We start from the raw sequence: 23,720 nt of genomic DNA on the forward strand, positions 1-23,720 counted from the left end.
GAAGGAAGGAAGGAAGGAAGGAAGGAAGGAAGGAAGGAAGGAAGGAAGGAAGGAAGGAAGGAAGGAAGTTAACAGGAGAAAAGAATAAATAAAAAAAGGAAATAAATGAAGGAAAGTATTTGGGGGTGAGGGGAAAGTCATTTGATAGAGGAAACACAGCTAAAGCAGCAATGTCTTGAATTGTTTTAGTTGAATCTCTCTCTTTTGGTAGAACTTATTTTAAAAATTCAGTCTCGTATTTCCCTCCAGACATCCCAAAGCAAAATCTTATAGCCAGCACTGACCTGATCACTAGGATCTGACGCAGGGTTTTTAATAGGGCACAACTCATACAAAAGAGCTCTTCAAACACTGTCCAAGGTTTGGCTTGGGGGAAGCCATTGTGTAAAACCTTTAGCCCACAGGTCACCCTCTTAAATTCTATGCAGTTGGGAGCAACAGGGCCTCTTACTATCAGTGTCCTTGGAAATGAATTCATGGGTTCTGGGCAGCCCTATTTAGTGAGACTCAAGATCGTAACCACAAGCCACTATGTACAAATCAGCATGAAAACCAAAGACTGAACCACATATGACATGTGATTCTGTTCTCAGTTCTGCCTCAACCTCACCTATGTAATCTTGAGAGAGTTACTTGCCTTCTCTCAGGGGTCAGCTTCTTCACTTGTAAAACTAATAGAATTGAGAATCTAGATAACTTTTAAGGGCCCATCTTAGGAAGGGCACAGTGGATAGAACTGGAGTCTGGAACACCTGAATTCCAATCCAGCCTCAGACACATACCAGCTCCTACCTTGTTTTGAGGGTCAAAGGTGATAATATTTGCACAGACCTGGCCCATAGTAGGTGTTATATAACTGATAATTCTCTTCCTTTCCCTCTTTTCCCCATCTGGTACTAAGGCTTTATGATTCTTTTAAAGGAAAGCTATTCTTAAGTAAACCTTAAACTGTGATTGCAGGAAGTGTTTGTTAATTCAATAATATAGTTCAGGAATTAATTCATTTAGGACAGTTCTGAATTGCAACTTATTAAGCATTCATTAATTGCCTGCTATATGCCAAGCACTGTACAGTGTTGAGAATGCATAGACAAAGGTAAACCACTACCACTTCTTCTCAAGGAGCTTAATTTTAATGAGATAGACAACACATGTACACACACAAACACCCACGTGTATATGTGTATGTCTGTGAGTGGAAAAAGATTCACTAGTGGCTGGGTGTCCAGCAAAGGCTTCAAGTAAAAGACTTTAAGAGGCTGCTAGGTGAAGTAGGGGAAAGAGTAGAATCAAAGAAACCTAATTTTAAATACTGCTTCAGACAGCTATATTACCTTGACCAAGTCACTTAACTTCTGGCTACCTCAGCTTCCTTATCTGGAAAACAGAAAAAATAGTAGCACCTACCTCACAGTATTATAGTGAGTACTGAATAAGAAACTATATATAAAGCCCTTTGCAAAGTGCTGTTTCAATGCTAGAAGGTAGACTTTGAGCTTAGTATTGAAGTAAAACAATCATTTCAAGAACAGAAGTTGAGGAGGGAGGGCATTCTAGCCATAGAAGTTAGCCATTATGATGCCCAGACACAGAAGTTAAAGGTTGTGTATAGGGTAGTATTTTGGATCATAGAACATGTGGAGGGTAGATTAATGTGAAACAAGATTGGAAAAGGTAGGTAGATGTTAAATAGAAGGATTTATATTTCATTTTACAGGATAATAGGGAGTCAATGAAGTTCATTGAGTAGGGAAAGACATTGTCAGAACTTCATTTTAGGAAAAAAAAACAAAACAAAACAAAACAACCTTTGATGATTGTATAGAGATTGGATTTGAATAAAGAAAAGGTTGAGGTAGGAAGACCAAAGGGAAAACTATTCACATAATTCATGTGAGGATCTGAACTAGAATGGTGGCTGTGTGAGTGGGGAGGAGGGTATTTATGCCAAAAAAAAAAAATCAAGGGAATAGAAACTAGATTAAATTTTGGGAGAGTGGTCAATTTGGGGGAAAATGCAATGAAGTCACTTTTGTATCTGTTGATTTTGAAATGTTTATGGGATAGGTAATTCAAAATATCTAATAAGTAGTTCATGGTGTATGGATAGAACTCAGGAGAAAGAATAGGGCTAGATGTGAAGATTTGAGCATAGAAATAGTAACTGAACACACAGGAGCCAATGCTGCCAAGAGAAAGAGGATAGAGGGAAGACAAATAGATTCAGGACAAAATCTTGATGGACACCCATAGTAAGTGGACATTACATGTAACTCATTGTCCAGTCCTCTCATTGCACTTGTATGCTCTACATGGATGCTAAACGAGCAAAGGAGAATGAGAAGCAGTGGTCAGGCAAGTAAGATGAGAACCAAGTTGAACCATATTTCAGCAATGGTAGATAGCAATGGCACAGTGGGAAGAGTACTAGGTATATTGTCAAAATTCTTGGGTTCCAATCCAGACTATTAATTGCCAGTTTTGTGAACTCAGGTGAGTCACATGACTTCACTGATTCTCAATTTCCTCATCTTAAAATTAAATTAAATTAATTCATTAAAATAAAATGTTTGAATCTGATAGCCTGCTAGGTCCCTTTGAGCTCTAAATCTAACTCCATAAATTTGATTGATAGACTTGTTGGGCTATAGTGGGCTATATAGACACAGGGCATGGATTCCTTCTTGCATGTGGACTTCTGAAGGTACAGAGATTAGAGAAGTCATCTCATTTGTGGTGATTAATAAATCATTCTTTTCTTGAATGATTGCTTGAAGTCATGCAGATAATAGTAAACTATTTGATAACAATTAGTAAATAAATGATTTAAAGTTAGGTCCTTTGACTATAGTAAGAACTTGGTAGAGTGGGAGAAAAAAAAAATTAGAAGTCTGTTTGCAGTCTGGAACTCTCCTCCCAATCTTAAGACTTGGAATTCAGGGGCGAGAGAACTCCAATTATACCACCTGCAGGATGCCTACACTGAAGTTAATAGAGTCAGGAGGCCTACAACTGTTTCCCACTTTCTGAATGTGGTTAACAAGAGCAATTAATTCAGGGAACAGACAAGATCCCATCCTCACTGAAACTGACTGCCTTCTTGTCTCTACTGCCACCTGTTAACACAAGCAAATCAAAAAGTGTTTTGTTTCTCAGTATGTGTTTGCCCATAAAAAAATGCCTTTGTTACGGAATACCCCACTTATGTCCCCAGTTGGGAGGAATGAAGGTGATTTGCAGTAGGAATATTTTCCCATCTTCCTTCCTAGTAAGAACTACTAACTTCTAGCGTTTGTTTTCTGATGGGGACACTGTAACAGCTTCATAATGAACTGTCTTAATTAGACAGAAAGGTAGTAGCTTCTGTATTATTCTCTCTTGTCTGAGCTTTAAGAGAGAAATGAATTGGATACAGTTAGTATATGCGGGCAAATAAACCCAGTCTTATACAAGCAGGGGACTCCCATTGGGAACCATGGATTGCTAATGCTCATTAATCTTTTGGCTTATTAACTAGAAAAAAATGGAAAAAAAGAGAAGAATTTTATAGTATCTCCTGGTTGGGTTTATAATTTGCCCGGTGAAATGCAAACTACATCCTGCCCATGCTACTGCTATAAGGTATCTGTGTTTTTGCTGTGGATCATGAGAGACAGCATGGTATAGTGAAAAGAGTACTAGATTTGGTATCAATGTGACCTGCATTCAAAACTTGCCTTTTATACTTACTAGCTATGTGAGCATGGGCCAATCAGTAGGCCTCCCTGACCTTGTACCTATCTTGTGGGATTGCTAAGAGACTGAAATTTTTTTAAATGTTTAGAATACAAAAAAAATGTGTAGAATATTTTGCAACTTGAATGTATCTATTTTAAGCCTCAGTTTCCCTATCTATAAAGTGGTGATGACAATACCTGCAGTTTTTCCAAGTCTCCAATAAGATATGTGCAAAAAACTTTTTTCACTTTAAAACACTACATAAAAGTTAGGTGTTATTGCCAAAGACTAACTATGAGTCAAATGAGTTATGCAGAGTCATTTTGATTGATCCACTTCTGGGTGAGATCCCCCTGTCTCCAATACTCCTAACCAGTGGGATGTGCATAATGTCTTTCAATTTGAAGGATCCTACTATGTGCCATATAGATGTAGTGGCATCCCTGCTTGACATCCCATTCTCCTTTCTCAAACGGGGAAAAATGGCTTTTCGATGTCAGCAACCATGACATTCTGCCTTTCAAGTCAGATCCCCTCTTAAGTTTCACAGCTGTCAACTCAAATGGCAGAGTCTTAATTACCCTTCCTTGGAATCTCATTACCACTCCTGCCCTCTTTGTTGCTTATTTCTGCAAACCACCAGGGAAGTATTTCTATATCAGTACACATATCAGCAGCCTCCAGGTACAGGCAAAGAAGGTCTGAAAATCTTCTTAGGGAGGATAGCATGACCTTAGAGATTTGAGGACCAATGGTATACTTTATTCATCGTATAGGACTTGCTATATAAAGTAGCTCCTTAAAGATGATTTTATTTAGAATGTTTTGAGTAATTATTCCAAGGCTACAGAATAAGCGTACCCTGGAAATGTTTTCACTAATTCCATCTCTGGGAATATGTATGTATTTAAGCAGGTACTTATGCATATTTACACACAGAAGTTTATATATAACATATGCATATATATCATATATGCATATATATGAGTGCACATCTAAGACTTCTCATTTGCATGGATTTATATTATAGGCATATGTATAAAAGCATGTGCATATACAGATATGTATAGTGGTACATTGGTACATGTTATATGTATAGAGTCTATGTAATTGGATGGCCTTTTGTGTGTGCATTGGTGTGTATATGCATGGATACACATGTTTATGCATGCACACACATGTTTATGCATGCACGTTTGTGTGTGGTGCTCCTCACTTGAGTACATGATATTTAGATACTGGGAGTGAAGACTGGCCTTTGCATTCTGGAGTTATAACACTTGTTGGTTTCTAAATACGTATGCACGTGCACCAACACATTCCTATACAACCACACACACCTCCCTGTTTGTTGGGCCAAAGACGATTACATAAATTAGTTCCTGTACATGGAGGGACAAGTAGGACAAAGTTACAAAGCCAAATCATTTACAATTCAGGTATTGAGCTTATTCACAGCCTCTTTATCATTTTTGTTCATAGTTGCTGTTGAACGTTACCCCAGAAACTCTTCAAGTATTTAACTACAAAATACACTTGGTAAATAATGTCAGGAGATTAACTAAATGGCATGTAATTACTGCAGATTTAGAGCCTTGTAACAGAATATATTTTATCCATGATTAGAATGCTTACAGACTTCCCAAATCCATTTTCATATATTGACAGTAAGCCATGGGAAAATTTAAACAGCCAACAAATGTTATTCAGAATTCATAATAACGCCAGCCTTGATTAACATATTTTTAAAAAGCTCCAGTTCATGAAGCACCTAATTTGTTTCCTCTTTCCAGACACCCATTCCCACCCCTGATGCACCCCATCCTGCTCTTCCCTATGAAGTTAAACACTGAATAAGCTTGAACTTCAATTTGATTTCTAAGTTTGCCACAAGAAGGAGGTGTAGCCCATTCTGGCAAGGACTCAAACAGGTCAATTAAGTAAAGCAATGAAGCAGAGAAAGGAACTATAGAATGAGCTTTTATTTTCTTTCTTTGTTCTTTTTTGTATTTTTATTTTTTTAATTGGCACCAGGAAAAGTTGTGACCACTTTTTGTTAGGAAGTGAAACAACCCAGTCAGTAATTACCTGTGTAGCTTTGAAATGTCACTGGGAAAATTCTCTCCATAACTGAATTACCAGCCAGTGGCAGTCTCTGTGTCCATGGTCAACCAAAAAAGTCCTGTTAGATACTTCCTGTGTATTTTTAAATCTAGCCATCAAAAGGATCAAAATTATGAACAGAATAAAGATGGAGTGTATAAACTTCTATCCTTTGTTTTCCTTGAAAACAAATGTATATTTAAATTTTCTATTTGTTATTAAGATGTACTTAATATTAAAAGAGGGAGGTATTCCTAGAAATTTGAGAGGCTAGGTGCAACAATGGTTAGAGAGCTTAACTTGTAGCAAAGAAGACCTGAGTTCAAATCCTGCCTCAGGCACTTACTAACTCAGTGACCATGAGAGTAACATAACCTCTGTCAACCTTAGTTTCCTTATCTATGAAATGGAGATAATAGTACCAACTTCATAGTTCTGTTGTGAAATTCAAATGAAATAATATGTAAAGCACTTGCAAACTTTAAAGTGATCTGTAAATGAGAGCTATTATGATTAAACCAAGAATTCTGTCTGTTTTGTAAACTGATTCATATTCCATATCTATTTGGAAAACTACTTAAAATAGGATATAAGTTGCTTCTGGACAGGGACTGACTCACTTATGTCTTTGTTTTTCTCCAGTTCTTGGTTGTTGATTTTAACTTAAAGGAAACCTGAAGTCACTTATTTTGTTAACAAGAGTATCCTAATTTGTTATATATTAGACTTTCTAAAAAGTAGGATGCACATACAGACACATGAATATTTTTCCCACCATATTCCAAATCACAAATAGATACGCTTCCTTGCCTCCTTTCCACTTAAGCCAGTACATTACTGATTTGGAAGACAAAAATAACCTAGTTCAACTGCTGAACTAGTTCTCTTCTAAGATAGCACTTCCTACTTTCCTCATTTATACTAAAACGCTGAAGATGTCACTCCATTTTTTAATGTCTGTGAGCTTAAGATGATAAGGAATGATGAAAGGGGGCTTTGAGCTAAGAGTTACTTTTGTTTTTGTGATTTTTTTTTCTGTTGCCTATACTAATCATATCTTTTACAAGACAATTACCCCAATAGGAGAGAAATGTGCACTCTTTTTCCTGGCTGTCAGTTAGAAAGAGGCACCACCATAATGAAAGGTCTAAATAAAGTGGTCACATGATCCAACAACCCAGGGTGCAGTTGGCTTGATGCAAACATACACTAGTATCTGGGACAGAGTCCAGTGTTAAACCTCATTTGATAGATGCACTGTATTAAGGAAAAAAAAAACAAACATCTCTTTATTTGGCCCAAATCCAGAAATGAATTTGAACAGCCACCAGCAATAGCAGCACTGATAAAAGAGAAATTGTCGTCAACCCTAGGGCTACATTGTCCATAACAGGTTCCTCATCACCTACCCCAGATAGAAAAAAAAAAAGCAAAGCAAAGGGGGTTGTGACTTTTTTGGCCTCATCAGCACTTTTTTATTGAGTGCTGAAAATGTACAATGGACTGCCCAGGACCTGCCAACATTCAGGCCCTTTCTCTATAAGAGCTGACATTTCCAGAACATGTTTATAGAGATGACTGGAGTTGGCACTGCTCACAGGTGTGACTAGCTCTATAGATGATCAATCCCTTTAATCCCTTTGAAAATATCTGCATTTGAAGCTATTTTCCCTTTGAACATGGAACACTGATGAAAGAATTTTTGTTGTTGGTAACAGGAAAAACTGCCATTATATAACTTGAAAGCCCACCTGCACTTTAAAGTTGAAACCTCAGCCTGGCCTCTAAAACAGAGAATTGCCCTGTTCTCCTTTGAGATAATCCCAAATTTTAAAAGTGAATAATTACAGAAAATCACAGTTCTGCCTTGCTGCATTTCCCATTTCTGTTTTCTCCTTGGCAAGACCTTGACATTATTGGAAAGGATGGGTATTCCTTCTTTCCACCCAGGTAAGTGTTTTCTTGGTATTCAGGATATGCCCATTCAAAGTGGCATGAGTATCTGAATTCTGCTTCTGGGGCTTTTAGAAAATTCATGGGTCAAGGTCTTCATCATTAGAATATGACAACCCAACTATTGGTTAGTCCATGAACTAATCTTCTCTGAATTCCCACAAATATTCATCAATGACTTTGAATTAATTATATACCATCTCTTTTCATATATCAATGTCTCAAGTGAATGTCTTGTACCCCTGACATTATCATAAACTTCTTGAGAAGAGACACTGGCCTTACTTAGCTTTTATGAAAACGTATTGTGAAGCCCTTTGATAAAATGTATGCTCCGGAAAGGCAGAGACTTTCTTATTTTTGTTTTCATATTATCAACCAGGTGCAAAGCAGCCCTGACAAAAAGAAATCTCTAGGGACAGTGCCTGGAACTTAATAAGCTCTTGATAAATGCTTATTAACTAATTAATTTGGTTAATTATATCCCCTACAATATCTACCAAGTTGCTGAGCATAAAATATATGCTCAGTACATAAGTAATTAAATCAATTTGAAATATTCACCAAGACTTTAAGGGAAGACTAGATAAGACAACTATTCTAAAATGTCCATGGGTGATCATTGAAGGTTGTCTTCTTTCCAATAACATGGTTTTTGTACGCATGGTCATTGACAACTCTACAGTTAGGTCATAGGATTATAGCATCTTAGACTAAGAGGTATAAGGTAACTTCAATGTTGTCTAGTCCAATTCCCTCACTTTATAGATGGCAAAACTGAGACTTATAGATGTTAAGCCTCAAAGGCATGTGGGTAGACAGTACTAGGTCTAAGATACAAACACAGGTCCTATGACAACAATTCCAGTGCAATTTGATAAGGCAAAGAATTCTTCCATTTTGAAAGAAACAAGTGTGGTCTAGGAAAATGTTGTGCCATGGCTATTGTGCCTTCTCTCTTCTGTTCTGACTTCGGGGAGATAGGGTACTAGAGGAGATAAACCACCCCCTAAAGAGAAGGATCATTTTAACCCTGGGCTAGGGAACATGAATCTACTCAGCTGAGAAGATCTCCCTGTTAATCCAGAAGATATGGATCTCACTTCTAATGCAGATAATGAAAGCTCTTGGGAGAAATGAAAACAGCTGATTGAACCCACATGTAGGGTTGAGTTTCTTTTTAAGAAATAGAGCTCTGGACTTCTGGATGACATGGCTATCTAAGCAGGAAGTAAGGCATATAGGTTCCATACACCTGTTCCAACAAAACCCTAAAGTTCTCACCAGACTAAAATTGATCAAAATATCCAAGGGGAAACTACAGCAAATGACTTCTCCCACCCTAGAACTCCACAAAAAGTAAACCAGACTCAGGCAGTAAGAAAACTTTCCTCCTTCCCTCATACTTCACCTCTACCAACACCTCTGCAAAGCAATTATCAACGTAGGGTAGCTTCCAAACTTTATCAAATATGAGACTCATGTAGTCTATGAAGCTTTCTGTCCAGAGTCGGCAAGAGCAAAAGCTATCCCTAAGAAAGCCCAAGGTGGGGGAACCTTGGAAACCCTGAGAAATAGCAGCAGACAGACTTGAACAGCTCAGACCCAAGAACTCTTAAGACCTTAACCCTCTGCTCTAAGATGCCAGAGAGGGCCCTGAACATATCTGAAACTGGACAATCTAGGGGCAAGGGTTGAGTGGGGTGGGGCAGGCTAACACTTGAAGGAGAACAGGGACCCAGGGTACCTAGGGAAAGAGGCAGTCACTCTGTCTAAAAGCATAGCAGGAAACAGTCAGGTACTTCACATAGATTTAATTCAAGAACTAAACTTGGACAGATCTGTAAGTCAAAGAAAATACTGATCAGTATCATAAACCATTACAAATCTAGAAAGCCTTCGAAAGAAGAATGCAAATGCTACAAATAGAGACTGTAAGGAAAAACAATGGAAAACACTCAAGGAAATAATTGGAAGAAGAGCAAATAGCTTAGAAGAGAAAGTGGTAAACTTTAGCCAAGACATGGACTCCCTGGAACCTAGACTAGACCATATAGAAATCAGTGATTCCACTGAGACAGCAAGAAATATTAGAAGAAAGTACCAGTGAAAAAAATACAATAAAATTTAAGCTATCTAATGAGAAAAAAAAATTGACATGGAAATAGACCAAGGAGAGATAATTGAGGAATCAATGGATTCCTTGAAAACCATGACTAAAAAAATTGTGTGAATTCAATACATATCCAATGAACTGATTTGAATCGAAATATTCATGAAGACTTAAAGTGAAGCTGAGGTTCCTAGAGTTCATTGTTGAGCATTAAAATATATGTCAAGAAATCATAAACAAAAATTGTTCAGCTCTGTTAGATTCAGAGGGCAAAAGTATTATATAATCTATCAATCACCTCCTGAAAGGGGCCCCAAAGGAAAAGTCCCAAGAATTTCATAACTTAAATTCTCAGCTCCCACATCAAAGAAAAAAAAATGATACACACTTCCAGCAGTACAAATACCAAGGAACTACAATTCATTCAAGACCTGAAAACCTTATTATGAACAAGATGAAATGTTGGAATACTATATTCCAAAAAGCAAAAGAGAAAGGCTTATAAACAATTATAACTTACCCTACAAAACTGAATATAGTTCTCTTGGGGAAAGAATGAATTTGTAGTGGAGTAGAGGACTTTTAAGTATGTCTGATGATCAGAGTTGAGAAGGAACTTTGAGTCAAGATAAAAGTCCAGAGAAACCTGCAAGGGTAAATACAGTTGTGTAATTAGATGGAGATGTATGATGATGCTGTGCTAATATTATTATAGAAGAAGGCAAAGCAACAAGTGTCCCTTCAAAATCTTAATGTCTTGAAATGCTATTAAGGGAGCTAAGTAAGAAAAAAACAGAAGTCCTGATTATAGATTGGTTCTGATCTAAGTGTTTGAAGAGATGTAAGGTAGGGTAAAATAAATACACTAATGTATGAAAAAAGGAAGTGGAATTTGCTATTTCTCGTGCTTGGGTTTCATGAGAAGAAAAGTTTAGAAATATGGAGGAATGGTTAAGAGAAAAGGCATCAGATAAAACTTACTCTTTCCTGAATCAAACAAAGGAGAGTTGAATACAAAATATTTGCTGAATAATTAAATACATCAAACTCAACAGAGAGACAAGTAGGGATGGGGTGGGAGGCTAAGAAGGATGATGAAACCCAAGAAGAAATAGTTCAGAAGCAAAACAAACTTTCTGATCCTGGGGTGGGGAGTGGATGGTAATCAAAAGGAAGGGAAGAAAAGAAAGTAATTAGAATATGAGGGTGGTACTTTCTCAATGAATTTAAACTGAGGAACTAATGGACTGGAAGAAAAAGAAAGGAGTAGCAAAGCAAGCAGGCAAAAGGGTTCCTATAAAGGTTTCCAAGATAAATAGAACCATGAGACTTCAGGCAAATTTAGAGGGTAAGCAAGCATGGTGCTTACATGAAGATAGGATCATACTGAGAGTCTAGAGGCAGACATTATCAGTGTGGCCAGTTAGATAACAAGTGGGACCTTGACCTAGTCTTTGGAAGACTTGGGTTCAAATCCCATTTTTGACATTTACTCTCTCTGTGACCATGGGTAAGTCACCTCAGTTCTCTGAGCCTCAGTTCCCTCATCTGTAAAATGGGTGTAATGATAGCACTTGACACTTTGTTATGAGGCTCATATGATTTAAGTATGTGAGTTGTTTTGTAAACTTTCATGTATTGCATAAATGTCAGTTATAATTGTATCAAGGCAGAAGCAATTCAGGTTTGGATATGGCACATGACCAAATTGCTGTTCAGTTGAGTTATAACAACGGAGCCTTGGCTGTAGGATTTAGAGGGTTGCTGAATACCAATGCAGAAAACTGTCCTACACTCAGAGGGCAAATCGCCTCAACTTTAAAGGGGAGTTCTCTGAATTAGGGTTAGAGGGCAATACAATGTCATCTAGACTATTGAGTGTGACTTCCCAAATGCGGGTTCTACTTCAAGGTACAGGGATGGAGTATTTGCCTTCCTGACTGATGCTTATGCCAGCCACCTGCCCTGACCACTACATTTTCTTGATTTTGAATTCTGTCTATACTGGCCATCTGCCATATTGAGACCCAGCATGACAGCCTGGTTATTTGGTAAGATTCCAGAAAATGTGCAAGTTTTCACTATCTGCTGTGAGCTGGAATTATTTGGATGAGAACTGAAAAGGTCCCTGCAGTATGCTAAATATAACCCCTAAAATCTTCCTTCTGCTTGGTGTCACACAATGAATGTGTCATTCCTGATCTCTGCCCTCTCTACTTTCTAGTGAATCCTCTAACTTGTGTACATTTTGTATTGATGTCTCTAGGTACATGCTGTTTTCCTCCAGTAGACTATAAGCTTTCAGAAGGCAGAATCTGTTGTTTTTATTTTTCTTGTCTTTGCATTCCTCAGAACTGAATCCATTTCCTGCCACTTAGTGATTACTTAACAACTGCTTGTTCAATCAGTCATTAATCAATGAACAAATGTTTGTTAAGTGCCCAGTATGTGCCCAGAACTCTGTTAGGCTCTAGAGATACAAAGCAAAAAAAAATATTCCCTGCCTTCATGGATCTTATGTTCTACTGCAGTGGAACAGTGTATAAATACATAAATCAATATAAATAGATACAAGGTGCAAAAGATATAATAACCTGTACTCTCAAGGAATTTACATTTTTTCTTGGAAGACAACATATACATAAGGATTTACAGAATAAATATCTGGTATTTACAGAGACTGAGATCACCAGCAGCTGAGAGAGCTGGCAGGATTGGGGCAGGAAAGGCTTCTTTTAGAAAGCTATGCTTGAACTGTGTCTAAAAGGAAAAGATAGATTCCATAAGGGGGAGGTAATAAGGGAGTGCATACCAGGCATGAGACAGCCAATGAAAAGGCACTGGGACAAGAGATGGAATGTCATACATGAGAAAAAGCAAGATGGCCAATTTCAATGAACTGTAGAGTACAGGAATGATGAGGCTGGGTTTGACTTGTGAAAGGCTTAAAAGTCAAACAGAGGAGTATATCTTTTATTCTAGAGATTTTAGGGGACCACCAGTGTGTATTGAGTAGAAGATTCCATTTGTGGGGTGAGGGATGAATGAATGGGAATTTTAAGCCAAATAATAAAAATGATGATACCCCCTAAATTTATGATTTAGCATTATAATACCCAAACATCAAAGAAATACTTTGTATATGCAGACAAAATAATAACAAAATTCATTTGAATGAACAAAAGTCTAAGAATCTCAAAAGAAGTAATGAGAGAAATAGGAATGAAGGGTGAATAGAACTTCAGACCTTAAATTAGACTGTAAAGCAGTAATCATCAAGCCAAGGGAAACCCACTACCCCCAAGGCACTCCCTTCCACTTTCATAGAGCTCAAATTGTCAGGAAGTATTTCCTGAACTCGAGTCTAAATTTCTCTCTACTTCCTCCCTCCTTTCCTTCTAGCTAAGGTGATCTGATCAAATAGCCCTCAATAGTCTTTGGCCACTTTATAGAAATGGATCTTCTTCAGTTGTCATTCATAGCAGAGAGGACCCCTTTACAGGATTAAACAGATGTGCATGAGATTAGAGTTGCTCTGAAATGCATGCCAATTTGCTGGTCTCTTGATAAAGCATTCAATGGCTTCCTGCCTTTCATTTAATACATGAAGCTCAGAGTACTCTTGTGTAAGGATTGATGAGTTGTTGCATACTATCCATTTTACAGATGGATAGACACACACAAGCACACAGAAATAGATCTGTGCATGACCAACACTCAGCAAACTTGTGCAATTGGTAAGATTCATTTTTAGTCCACATCCATTAAATTCAACAAACATTTAGTAAATTGCTCTTATGTGTGGATACTATGCTACTCCATGGGGATACAAACACAAAAATTAGATAGCTTGGGGGCAGGGGAATATAGTAAGGACATAGATTAGTAGATATAAGAAATTTGAGAAAGGAAAGAGCAATAACCTCTTGGGGAAGATCGGAAGGAGGAGATCAGGACAGATTTGTGCAGGATGACATACTCAAAATGAGCCCTCAAAAGCAGCTAGGGATGCTAAGAGGCAGAAACAGGAAGGGAGTACATTCCAGACATCAGGGATGACCAGTACAAAGGCACAGAGAAGGGACAGGGAATGTCAATTTCAAGCAAGAGCTGAAATTCCAGTCTGCTAGCACAGTAAGTGAATGACATTAAACCAGAACAGTGAACGGGAAGCAGATCTCGAAGGGTTTTGAAATCGAAGCTAAGTAGTTTGCATTTTCTTCTAGAGACAGTAGGGTTTTTGAGCAGGGGAGGGGCATGATTATTCAAATGTCTTCCAAATATCAGTTTGGTGGTGGATTTGAGATGGAAAGAACTAGAAAACAGGAGAATCACTAGGAAGTGATTGAATAATTAATGAGGTTTCCAAGGGGCATGCAAGGAGAGCTGACAAATTAACCTAAGCTAGCGGTCATCTGAGTATTGTGTATCTACCATAGTCACCATCTTGCATGAGAGGGGACACATGGTGCATACTTCTCTAGCCAGATGTTTCCTCCATATCTCATTTCTACACAGCTTTACTCCTAGGTAGCAGGCAACCAATCCCAGCTAAACCATTATGTGGTAACAGTTTATGTTCTTGCCTCTAGCAAGGGATATTTGCATTACCATAGGAAAAGCAATTAAAGTCAAAAGAATGACTCTGTAATGGAAGAGTTTCAGAAAATTAAGATGACTTGTTGAGAATATTGGTAGAGGCTAGAGACCCTCTCTAATGCCTCTTATATCACACAATTTGCAACAATTAAAAAGACTAGGTCATGAGGATGAGGCTTGTAGTCAGCTATGACACAAAGGTTTGATCATAGAAAATCTCCTTCCCTTAAGACCTGGATCCCAGCTCACCATTCACAAGCACAACATTTCAACATATAAAAACCCTTCCAACCCCAGCTTATGGGGTACTTTACTTAGCAGGCAAATATCCCCAATTACAAAGATACTTTGTAGTCTCAAAACTACACTGCAGGCCTTATGTGAGGGGTTATGTAGTAGAGTTGTGGCTTCAGAGTATTAAACATTAACAAGTGAGCTATCTCCATTAATAGTTGACAGTTCCCAGAATACTATTTGAAAAGTCTTCAGTTTCAACTAAATCATCTTTTTCCCCACTTGGGTCAAACTCAGTCTAGTAATAATTGCCCATAAATATGGCTAGAAGCTGTTGAACAGAGTGTCAGTCTTCTACCCTGACAACCACAGGTGTGCTCATAGAAAATTCAGGTTAATTGGTATGTGTGGTAGAAGAAAGGGCTTCATGGATTAAGCAAAGGACTCTTGGAAAAGTTCCTGTGAGCCAAATTTAAGGCATACCCACAGAGGAAAGAAAATGAGAACATTCATCTGACCTCTGATTATTACATAAATATTGTAAGGAGATTTTTTAAAAATTTTATTATGAATTAAACAATGATCAATAAATATAAACATTTTCATATAGAACAGAAAAAGAGAAATGTATTTGAAATGAATAATCAATTACATGCAACTTGTTTATACGTTGTGTGTGTGTGTGTATATGTGTGTGTGTGTGCGTGTGTGCCTGTGTGACTGTGCTCTGACAACACCTGGGTGGCATGGTGAAACAGTGCTGGAAATAGACCTCAGTTCAAATTCTGCCTCAAATACATTAACTGTATGACCCTAGCTTACTTCTTGCAGACTCAACTTCATTTCGAGGGTGGTGACTTTACACAGCCCTCCCTCACTTAAATCCCATTCATTTGCATGTGTATGTCATAGCATTGCTTCCCTGATGTCATGGTCCTCTTTAAGAATGAACCTCTGTGAGCAGTGGTAGGAGTTGCCTCACTGGAGACCCAACTGGAACTGGCCAGTTGGACAACACAGCTCCTTTCTTTCTTTCTTTTTTTCTTTCTTTCTCTTCTTTCCTTCCTTCCTTCCTTCCTTCCTTCCTTCCTTCCTTCCCTTATTTCTTTCTTCCTTTCTTTTTCCTTTTTTCCTTTCTTTTTCTTTCCCTTTTCTTCCCTTTCTTTCCCTTGGTCTACATAAGATATCACACCATTACCTGTGGGTGCTCTGCTCAAAAGAATGCAAATTTTGATCACTGAAACCTCTAAATAAAACCCCAGGGAGTTTTCAGGCTAGATTTCTTTCTTAAGGACCATGTTTTAAACCCAAATCACTCTGGCTCTCATGGATTGTCCAACAATAAGTTCCAGGCCAAGCCCCACTTGGTCACTGTTTGGGCCCTGATTGACTCAGAATGAATTTAAGTAACAATTGTTCCTAGTTTGGCCAGAAATCCTGAGAGTGTTCCATTCCCAGACTGATTTTTTTTTTTTTTTACTAGATTAAAGAGGCCATTCTCTATCTCATTTCTTACCTAGCCTGAATCACTGAATGCTGAATGGGCATTGCCTCAGTCAAACTGAGTCCTGTTGAAGACCTTAGCTTAAAAAGGCCAAAGTCTCCCACTGCATCCAGGGTCATCTGCAGTCATCCTGCATTAGATCTTCGCACTGGACCCAGATGGCTCTGAAGGAGAAAGTGAGGCTAGTAACCTTGCACAATCCTCTCTCACTTAAATCCAATTCACTTGCCTGTCATGACATCACCTCCCTGATATCATGGTCCTCTTTGAGAATGAAGGAGGAACAAAAACAACAACCTTATCAGTAAGAAGATAATCATAGAACTATCTCAAAGGGTTGTTGTGATGACCAAATGAAATAACTCATGGAAAGTAAATTTTAAAGTACTATATAAATGTTTTTTTCTTTTCTTTTTTTCTGTTCTTTCTTCTTCTTCTCCTTCTTCTTCTTCTTCTTCTTCTTCTTCTTCCTCTTCTTCTTCTTCTTCTTCTCCTCCTCCTCCTCCTTCTCCTCCTTTATTATTATTATTACCATGTTTGTCACTGTCCCCTTTTAAACTTCCTTCATTCTTCTTTGTATTTTTAAATGTCTTTTTCAATGATGCTCTTTTCTTTCTTTTCTTGTTTTAATCACTTTTACTACACCCATTTTCCCCCTCCTCTACACTCCTCACACATTAATAAAGCACCCCCACCCTTTAATAAATAAGTATAGTTAACAAAATCAATCTGCATTGTACTGGTTATATAAGAAAATGCATGTCTCATTCTGTACCCCTAGTTCATCACCTCTCCACCAGGAGGTGGGAAGTATGTTTCATCATCAGTTTTTTGGAGTCATGATTGGCCACTGCACTGATTAGAATTTTTAAGAGTTGCAAAGTTGTTTTCTTTTGCAATGTTGTGATTATTCTATATATAGTTCTCCTCATACTCTACACTTATTTATACAAGTCTTTCCACGTTCCTCCAAATCCATCAAAAAAGGACTTAACAGGTCATTAATTCATTGATGCATGATGGAGAGAAGGAGAAAAGGGAAATGATATTGAACCTGAAATTACAAGAACTAAATTCAAATTCTAGATCTGCCATATATTGAATATGTAACCTTGGACCAATTTGAAGACCTATTTTTTTCATCTCCATTATAGGGATAATAATACCTGCCCTCTCTGCTTCACAGGGTTGTTGGAATGAATATATATCACAGATCATGTGTGCTACAAAGTCTCTACCCCATACCTACCCCATACCTACCCCATACCTACCTTCAAGGAGTTTAGAGTCCAAATGAGAAGAAACAACTGACACACAGAAAAAAACTTCAGAAAAAAATGAAATTAGACTATGAAAGCACAATGTTAATCATTCCAATAATGATGCATGGAGCTTCAGTGTCCTATGCTTTGTTGGGCAACAGAATGCTTCTTCCTTTACTGAAAGAGTATTGCTACATCCTTTTTCATGATGCTCTGGACTAGGATAAGTGCCTCTTTAGGAGAAGCCTTCCATTACTATTCCAAGACTTTGTTTTCATCTGACCTCCTCCTGCATTTTCTGCATAATTTTTCAATCAATTGACAAAATTTATAAAGTGCTAGGTACTATGTTTACAATGACCAAAGTAAAATAGTACTGGCCCTCAAGAAGCTTACATTTTATTGGGGAACAGCATATACATATGTAGGTACAAAAGAGATATTAGAAAAAAAAATGGAGGAAATACTGACAGTTTGAGAAATCAGGAAAGGCCTCTATAAAAAGGCTTCATGTAAGTAGGTAGCACAATGGATAGAATACTGAAAGTCAGGAAGACTCATCATCATAAGTTCTGCCTCTGATACTTACTAGTTATGTGACCCTAGGAAAGTCACATAACCCTGTTTGCCCCAGTTTCCTCATCTGTAAAATGAGCTGGAGAAGAAAATGGCAAACCACTCCAGTATCTCTGCTAAGAAAACCCTAAATGGGGTCATGAGGAGTAGGAGACATGACTAAAAACAGCTGAACAACAACAACAATTGGTTCATCTGAAGTTTGAAGAAGAAGAAAGGTTCTAAGAGTCAAACAAAAATGATGCATTATGGGCAACAGAGATAGGCAATGCAAAGGTACTGATTCAGAAATGAAACACCATGCATGAAGAGCAGTATGAAGGCCGGGTTAGATGGCAGAGTGTGTGAAGGGAAGTAATGAACAAAAAGTCTAGAAAGATAGGCCATAGCTATGTTGTAAAGTCATGTAAATGCTTAGAACAGAATAAGTTTTAGTTGATCATAGAGATAGGAGGGCACTGCTAGAGTTTATTGAGAAGGGAAGTAAATGATTACATCTATGCTCTTGGAAGATCATGAATAGTTGTTTGGAGGATGAACTGAAAAACAGGAGATCATTGAAGGAAGGAGGCTAATTAAGAAGTTTTTGCGACATCTCAGGCAAGCGGGCATAAGGGCCTGAGTGGGGTGGTGGTTGAGGTGTTCAAGCAAAGAGAATTGATAGGAGAAATGTTGTACAGGTAGATATGACACAGTCTGCATCTGATTCCGTATGTTGGGTGAGAGTAAAGAGAATAGAAAGATTTTGAAGCTATTAACCTGGGTGACTGGAAAGATGGTGCTAGCTCAACAGAAGGGTGGAGGGTTGGGATGGGCCAAAAGAAGATAAAATAAATTATGTTTAAGATAGATTGAGTTTGAGATACCAGGAAATATTCAGTGGGCAATAAGTTATACAAGCATGGAGCTCAGGAGAGACTAGGGGAGGGGTGGGGAACCTGCAGCCTCGAGGCCACATGTGGCACTCTAGGTTCTCAAGTGTGGCCCTTTGAATCCAAACTTCACAGAACAAATCCCCTTAATAAAATAATTTGTTCTATAAAACTTGGAATCAGTCAAAAGGCCACATTTGAGGACCTAGCAGGCCGCATGTAGAGGTTCTCCACCCCCACAGGGCTTGGTATTAGGTCCCTTGTGTAGAGATGATAATTAAATACACAGAAGTCTGTAAGGTCATGCACTGCTTGTCATTGCTATTTAACTTTTTACATGCATATATCTTATATTCACAACTAGGCTGTGAACCTTTTGTAGACAAAGGTAATGTCCTATGCTTCTCTGCAGTCAGCACTAGGCACAGAGCTTTGTCCACATTGAAGTTCCATGAGTATGTGCTTGATTTAGCCACAAATTCCAGCGGATGTTTCCAGTACTCACTGCAGTTGTTTGGATCAAGTCCAGGCATGTTAAAGGAGACAAGAGGAGTAGTACGACTGGCTAAAGTGGGGAAGTTTCGAGTAGTATACAAGGCGGGAATGTTGGTACCACCCCTAATCCTGGATTAGGTGAGAGACTCTAGATTGAAGACAAAATCCTGGACAAATAAAGTATGCCACTATATTCGTATAAGATTTCTACCTCAACTGGGCTTATTCTTCTGCTTTATTTTTGCTTGGTCGGGTGTACATCTATTAAATTCTCTAGATTTTAAAAAGACTTGGAGCTATTATCAATCAATCAATCATCATTTATTAAGTAGCTTCTATGTGCCAAGAATTGTGCTAAATGCTGGGATAACAAAAGGAGGAAAAAGAAATTGTATTCCCTCAAGGAACTCTATGCAATGAGGGAGACAACATGCAAGCAAATATACACAAAGAAAGCTATATACAGGATAATTAGGATAATTAAGAGGGGAAGAACTGAATTAAGAGGGGTTAGGAAAGGCTTCTTGTAGAAGGCGGAATTTTCGTTGGTTATTAAAGGAAATTAGGAAGATCAGTAATTAGAGTAGAGGAGGGAGAGCATTCCAAGCATGGGGGACAGCCAGAGAAAATGCCCAGAGCCAAGAGATGGAGGGTCTTGTTTGTGTGACAGCCAGAAGGTCAGTGTCAATGGATTTAAGAGTAGGTGTTGTGGAAGAAGGTGTAAGACTGGAAAGGTAGGAGGGGGCTAGGTTATGAAGGTCTTCAAATGTCAAATACAGCATTTCATATTTACACCTGGAGGTGATAGGAAACCACTAGAGTTTATTGAGTGGGAATGTGGTGGACATGATTAAATCTGCATTTTAGCAAAATTACTTTAGTGGCTAAATGGAGAATGGATTAGAGTGAAGAGAGACTTCAGACAGGCAGACTCACCAGCAAGCTATTGTAATAATCAAGGTATGAGGTGACTAGGGCCTGACCTGGTGTGGAGCTAGTGTCAGAGGAGATAAGGGGACATAGTTGAGAGATATTGCATAGTTGAAATCAATAGGCATTGGCAACAGATCAGATATAGAGGGTGAGAGATAGTGAGAAGTTAAGGATGACCCCTAGATTGTGAAACTGAGAAACTGGGAAGATGGTGTTGCCTTCCACTGTAATAAGGAAAGTAGGAGCTGGGCTGAGGGACTGAGGGAGGCTAGGGGGAAAAATAATGAGTTTTGTTTTGTACATATTGAGTTTAAGATATCTGCTGGACATCCAGTTCAAGATGTTTGAAAGGCAGTTGGAGATGCAAGATTGGAGGTCAGCACAGAGATTTGTGCAGGAAAAGTAGACTTTAATTCATCAGCATAGAGATAGTAATTAAATCCATGGGAGCTGATAAGATCACATGAAGTAGGATAGAGGGAGAAGAAATGAGGGTCCGGGACAGAACCCTTAAAGACAATTATATTTACAGGGCATGATCTGGAGAAAGGTGCCACGAAAGAGAGAGACAAGGAGAGGTTGGTCAGATAGGGTGAGAACCAGGAGAGATTAGAATCCAGAAAACCTAGAAATAAGAGAGTATCAAGGAGAAGAGAGGGATCAACAGTGTCACCAAATGCAGAAAGATCAAGAATGAAGATTGAGTAAAGGACATTGGATTTGATAACTAAAAGATCATTAGTAACTTTGGAAAGAGCAGTTTCAATGGAATGATAAGGTCAGAAACCAGATTGTAAAGGGTTAAGAAAGAGTGAGGGGAGAGAAAGTGGAGGCAACTACTGAAGAAACCTTTTTGGAGGAGTTTAGCTACAAAGGGCTGAAGAGATATATGATGATAGTGTACAAGGATGAAAGGATCAAATGAGGGTTTTTTCAGGATAGGGGAGACCTAGGCATGTTTGTAGGCAGTAGGAAATGAGTCATTGGACAGAAAGAAATTGAAAATAAGTAAAAGATTGGGGATGATAGAGATAGAAAGCTGTTGAAGGAAGAAGAATGGAATGTGATCACATATACAAGTAGAGGGGTTAACCTTGGAAAGGAGTACAGCTACGTCATCATTTGAAACCAGAGGTGAAGGGGCAGAAAGTGACAAAAGGCACCTGAGTGATAGAAGAAAAGGAAAAGGAGAAAAGAGAGAGTTCACAGTGAATGGCTTCATTTTTTTTCCTGTAAAATGTGAGGCAAGGTTCTTGGTTGAGAGAATGGAGCATGGGCAACCATGGGAAGTTTAAAGAGGGATTAAAAGGTTTGGCTGTGGAGGGTGGGATAGTGAGATGATTAAGGGAGTTACAGTAGGAATGTCTAGCAGCAGTGAGGACCCAGTTGAGCTTATGTAAGTTAAATTTGTATTGGATCCAGTCCAAATAGTTTTGTGATTTTCCCCACCTTTGTTCAGCAGCATGTCTGTAGGCATGAAAATGCGTGTTAGCTCAAAGATGACAAATGGTGGGAGTGATCCAAGGCTGAGTTGGACTGGACAAAATTGTCAACATAAGGGGGTTAGGGATTCAAGAAGAGAGGATGGTATAGAGTTGAATTGATTCACCAAGGAGTCAAGATGGGAAGAAAAGGAGAGAGGGTCTAGCTCAGAGGAGACGGCCTGAGAGAGAATTAATTAAACGATCAAAGAACTGGAGGTCATGGTGTGGATGAATAGTAGGGTTATGAATTTTAACCCCTTTTGAGGAAGGGTGTCATTCATTGAATATGGAGAGGTCTCTTCCAACACTTTGATTCTGTTTGTCATTTTTATCTGTCCAGGATTCTGTTGTTAGTAACCTTCTCACTCCATACCCCCCACATATGCATATATGCCAAATAACTACCTATAATTGTATATGTCCTATTTTTACTAATCTGTGAATCATTACTATCTTTCCAAGTAGAATATAAGCTCTGAGAAACTAGGAACTTTTTTACCTTAGTATTCATATCTTCAGTGCCTAGCACGTTGCCTGGTCATTATTGTTTGTCCTTTGTTCTCAAAAAGGACCATGACATCAGGAAGGTGATGCCATGACTTGCAAGTGAATTAGATTTTAGTGAGGCAGGGCTGTGCAAGGTCACCAGCCTTACTTTCTCCGGTGGACCCATCTGGGCCCAGTGGCCAGATATAGATCAGATGACAGAGATGGCCCTGGATGCAGTGGGAGACCTTGGGCTTTTTTTTTTTTTTGGATGTTTTATGAGATCTGGCTCAAATAATGCAAAAATGATTTATCACACTACCACTAGATGGCAAATAGCTAACCCCTAGATAGCTGAGAGTGGAAGACAGGGGTGGGGATGGAGCAGGATACATAATAGTACATAGTAGGCACTTAATAGATGTTTTGATTGAATGATTAATTAATGGGTAATTATCCATTAGTATCCAACGGTAATTATCCACATCAAAGCACAGGGCTTGAATTCTAACTTTACTGAGAGATTCTTAGGTAACCCAGTGTCCCCTAGGACTTAAGTAATGCTGAGAACTAGCATAAGGGGACATAGGTTAACAGTAGTTATGATCACTATCTTTCTCTTCTTTGCATTAAAAGTTTTCATTCCTCCAGTTTCCCATCTCTCCTAGGATAGAGACTGGAGCCTGAACAGCAGCTGGGGCTCTGCCATCCAGCAGACCTTAAATAATCCTTGTGATTTCATTTCAGATTTCTGAGATAAAGAGATAATGCATTTTCCTTGCTTCTCCCTTCTTTGATTTTCCCATGGGGCTCTTCTGATAGGGGACAGGTTTCTCTGCATTCTGGGTATTTCCGTTACTTACTGATAATGGAAAATTCTTTGGACCAATTGAAAGAGGAAAAGTTGAAGACAGAAATAGTTTGCCACTTGGCAAAGGCAGTAAAATATCCTTTTTAATAGATATTTGAAAGTAAGAACTATGTTGATGTGTCTAAGATGGATTAGGTACTCGAAGGCCAGTCCAGGAACAGGAGGACAGACAATCTGACTTCTAAAGGATCCATTAACAGTAAGGATTCTATGAATACCAGATTATGAGGGGTTTAAGATTCTGACTCATTTGACTGATGTTACTCCACTAAGCTGATTGTTAAAATATGAGGGAGCTCTGTGGAACACTGGAGGTTAGGCTGACCCACTGCTTCCTTTCAAGTTGTCTGCCACCCTTTGCTTTACCAAGCTTTCTAGTTCCTCTCAGCCTTTGATATCAGCTTTGGAAAATCTTTGAGTGCTGGGATGTTGGTAAAAGGGACAAAAAGGAAGTTTTTTTTTTTTACGTGACTACTACAATTCATGAATGACAAGAATAAAGTTAGAGTCTACAGCAA

Source organism: Vombatus ursinus, unplaced genomic scaffold (assembly GCF_900497805.2).
Source record: "Vombatus ursinus unplaced genomic scaffold, bare-nosed wombat genome assembly UNPS02009205.1, whole genome shotgun sequence".
NCBI lineage: Eukaryota > Metazoa > Chordata > Mammalia > Diprotodontia > Vombatidae > Vombatus > Vombatus ursinus.